The following is a 4,311-nucleotide window of genomic DNA, read 5'->3' as shown; positions in this document are numbered from 1 at the left end:
ACTACCGAGGAATGCAAAATAGCTATCGAGTGCCTTCTAGTGGGCCAATACAGAGTGATGGGATAGTTGTGCCAAGGAGTGTCGACTGTGTGTTAAATTCGTGGCCCGGCCGACCTAGTGCTCATACGCAGCAATAGATGGCGTTAGTTGTCACCGGGAAATTCAAATCGGCCTCACTGCCTATTCCATTTATTCCAGTAGTTTTAAAAGGGATATTTTTTTCCAAGGAGTCTTGGTTTATTACAACTCAAATTAACACCAACATATCAAATATGTAAAAGTGAGAAAGCAATAGTGAGAAAAGTGAGCAATAGACCAAACCTCCCTAGAAAAAAACATTCCCTGAAATTAAAAGACTAATTATACAACTGGACTTCATAATATACTTATTGTTTGAAGCATCTTGAAACTCGAACATCTCACCCTAATAGGAATTTATTCACCAAGAATTACTGATCATTATGTAGAATCAAATATTTACCAAAATAATCTCTGGGTACTGCGAAGCTTAGAGATTATTAGTGAAATTGCTGCAATAAATCACGGGTTGCACGCTTTGGTATACTGGGAGATAGAAAATAAAAAAAATTGCACTTCCTAATAAAGATTTAATTAACGAAATAATGAGCAGTAAACACAGCAAAATCAATACAATTGCAGTCAAACACAGCAGATGTCAACATTAATCCATGATGATTAAAAATACATCACACATTCCAATAAAATACATTTTACTGTACATTGCTTAGAGGAATAAAAGCCACTAATTTTCTCCATAGTGATGATCCTTGATATTTACTCCAACAAAGAAACCCTGAAAGAAATTACCAACATTAATGAATCTGCATTAAAAAAAGGCAAGTGTGCCACCATCCTTATTAAAAAATTATAATAATAACAACGTTTAATGTCCTGCAGGTTAACATGAATAACATAGGGCATAATCATAGAAAAAATACATACAAAAGAAGAAACAAGCAGTAAAATGCAGATTACAAAAAAGTTATCATTCAAAATCTCAACGATGCTGTAGTAGCATTTATGGATATGCAGATGCTTTAATTTATTTTTAAAGATATTTTGGCAGGCTAAATGTTTAATTGAATTAGGAATCTTATTGACGGTCATTGAGGCCGAATTGAGGACCCTTGTTGCTTATGTTCAGTGGCTGATTAGCCAGATGAACATTTTCTTTACCACATTTCACATGGCTATGTATAGCTGAATTAGGCATCAGCATATGTTGATTACTACAGACAAACGTAAAAAAATTCATGACAATATAATAAGTACATGGCAGAGTGAGTGTCCTTATTGAAACCCTTAACAATGATTTAACAGCCACCTTTCACATAGAAATTGCTCCATCTCTAGCTACACTAGCATTTCCCCAGAGGAAAATTTTGTAGTCTAAATAGGAATGAATTTGTGCATAGTTGATAAGACCTAGTCTGCGTGGAGGTAGTTGGGGCAAGTAAGTTTCCCAATCAAGTGGATACCAGTAGTAATTTCATTATTCTTGTAATATGTAGTCACCAATGAAGATTCACATTAAGATATTATCTAAGATATTTGGTACTGTCACAGTGTAAAAAATATTCCTGTATGATAATTCCAATATGCCTGTAAATATACGTAAAGGGCCCAAAACTCTGTCAATATTATCATAAAAAATTAAACTGGGCACAGACAGTGTACTTCACGTTGTGTCTCTGATCCATCTTGCAGCAACAAATAATTAAAAATATACTGAAACAAAAAATGTAGGTGAGAGACATTTTGAACAAGCCAATGGCCTCATGAAGGTGATACACATTAAATTATTATGGCCACCAGAGATTTAAATACTGCATAAATATCACTACATACTAAAATGCACTCAAGATGCAGCAGAGTTTTAAAAGAGTCATTTAAATTCCCGTGTGGTATAGGGCCACAAGAGATATAAAATCTAAATGTAAGCAAAAATAAAATAATAATTACATGACCTTTAGTTCAACAGCAACACACTTCCACCATCCTTGTGAGGAGAATTCTAACACGAGGTCACCAAAATGCATCGAACAGCTAGCTGCAAAAAATGTAAAAGGCAACTGTAATTTGATGATAATGGCCAAAATGAAAGCATTGAATGCATATGTAATAGCAATTTGCTGATTATTCTGTTATGAAATGCAACCTTTCATAGAACACCATGGACATAATTTGCTTAGAAAAAATACTGGCAAAGCTAAATGATTAATTATGAATTTCATGCACAATATAAATTTGCATCGATGTGGATGAGTAGATACAAAGTTACTTGTGATATGCAAGAGCTTTCACCTTCTTTACCATGTGATGTAGAAGCAACCATATTCACACCAGAGGAAATTTTAACAATGGATTTATAAGAGGCAACAGAAAAAACAGAGATGGCAAGGCATTAAAATTTGATTGAGGGTTTCATTTGTAAATTACTCTCTGAAAAAATGTCTTCCACAAATAATGAAGTTATTATTTAGCTTAGCAACATCTTGTAAGAACAAATTAGGGTTGCCACATAATTCTCACCACTTCTTCTGATGTCACGTAGAAAGCCATGTACAAAACAAAACGGTATTCTGAATACCAAATACAAGTCATTCCATATCAATGCCACCACAAAATTAGTCTCTGACCCGCACAAACTTGGGTATGCTGTAACTTGGTCCTTGACATATCTTTATTATTTAAATAGAGAGGGCAAAAAAATTATTTTTAAAGAGCTATCAGCATTTATGGTATAACATGGTTTCTGAAGATTGCCAAATCAATGCAATACAAATAAGATAAGTCATGCAGAATATCGGCATAAAAACAATAGTCCTGGCAATTCGCTGTACACGAAATTGCCAACAAATTAGCATAATACATACAAATCAGCACAATGAAAATGATATCCTTAACGTCGGTGTTAATTCACCGTCATGATCACTTACACAGAATGCAGTTGTACTGAGACCGTCACCTAATATAGCTCTCAAGTTTTTAATACCGGAAATTTTATCTCTATTTTCAAGGCTTTATACATTATCATTTCATTGGTAAATAAACTCAAACTGACAACTCAATTAACTATAACACAGTGACCATTAATCACATACCGCATTAGGTAATCAACTACATCCAACAGCAAAAGAAAACGCACATCTACGTACAATCGCGCAAGGTAAAACATTTCAGACAATATTTTTATCCAGAAATTGAGCACTACATACATCAAATACTTACACGACATAAATGACCGCGTACACGGCGTTTACAGCCACTTTCATAGCCTGTGTAGCCGTCTGAGTAGTATGAGCAGTCAAACCGCACAAACAACATAGCCATTTCCTTCAAGGTAGATATCCTCGGATTACAATGTTGAGTATCCCTTAAAGAAATAATGGCAACATTAGCAACAAAAACCCCATAAAATGACAGATAAAATAAATGTTTGACAAAATCAACAAAACCTTACTTGGTGAGTGGTCACGGAAATCGGAATATTTCACTGCATTTTCATTGACAGCCACTGACAACACATTTGCTACGTAATATCAAGCGTTATCTCACTTTAAATTTAGCTTGAAGCACATTTTCAACACTTTTAGCCTTTAAAAAAGCAATGAGGCACGACAGATTTCAAACCGCAAGCAACGGAAAACTTGGTATCAAAGATCATATATTTCAGAAAGGAACCATGGAATCGATGCGCATTCCCGTCGTTACTTGTTTACCGCACCTATAAAAAACGATATAGTAACTTTAATTCTTCATTTTATGCAATATTATTCACCATTACGTCTTAAAATAAAACAATAAAGAGATATTACCGTATTTCACAATTAAAAATTCAATAATCAAATTTAAATACAGCTTACCGCACCTATAGAGGGTATCCAGTCCGAGGGAACCAGTTTGCCCTATCCTCTTGGACAGCTATGGTTGTGCAGTGGCACAGCCACCTAGAAAGGAGGTCCGATCGCTGGCATGTGACGTCACTCATTGTATTGCTACCGCTATATCATAGCAGAGTTGAAATAGCCGTGGTGCTGTCTGCGACGCTGGTTTAGCTGCTGTAGTGAACAGATAATTGATACCTAATTTGCTAAGTTACTAAGAAAATAGTTAGAGGGCTCCTATAAAATACGTGTTCACATAAACAAGAATAATTTTCAACCTGAAACGATTCATTAGTATTGCGTCTAATCCACGAATTAGATTCTACTTACCTCTCTGTTCTCCAGAAAAAATCTACTTTATTACTAGTTCATTTACCTGCCTCGGTAGCTTATGTTATGGAAT

The 4,311-nt window shown here is 34.9% G+C and overlaps 2 long non-coding RNA genes across 3 annotated transcripts; both read right to left on the bottom strand.

The window, feature by feature from the left end:
• Positions 1–594: 594 nt before the first annotated feature.
• On the bottom strand, positions 595–3,439 carry LOC124157132. Its single transcript, XR_006864541.1, has 2 exons — positions 3,253–3,439; positions 595–2,071 (listed from the first exon to the last, which is right to left on the bottom strand). It is a non-coding gene; the product is annotated as an uncharacterized LOC124157132 (long non-coding RNA).
• A 73-nt stretch (positions 3,440–3,512) lies between these two features.
• LOC124156839 lies at positions 3,513–3,960 on the bottom strand. Of its 2 annotated transcripts, none has more exons than XR_006864402.1 (2): positions 3,893–3,960; positions 3,513–3,748 (listed from the first exon to the last, which is right to left on the bottom strand). It is a non-coding gene; the product is annotated as an uncharacterized LOC124156839 (long non-coding RNA). The 2 variants fall into 2 exon arrangements; XR_006864403.1 differs by having other exon boundaries at positions 3,888–3,953.
• Positions 3,961–4,311: the final 351 nt, after the last annotated feature.

Source organism: Ischnura elegans, chromosome 4 (assembly GCF_921293095.1).
Source record: "Ischnura elegans chromosome 4, ioIscEleg1.1, whole genome shotgun sequence".
In the NCBI taxonomy this organism is placed as follows: Eukaryota; Metazoa; Arthropoda; class Insecta; order Odonata; family Coenagrionidae; genus Ischnura; species Ischnura elegans.
This window is presented reverse-complemented; position numbering and strand designations above follow the sequence as displayed.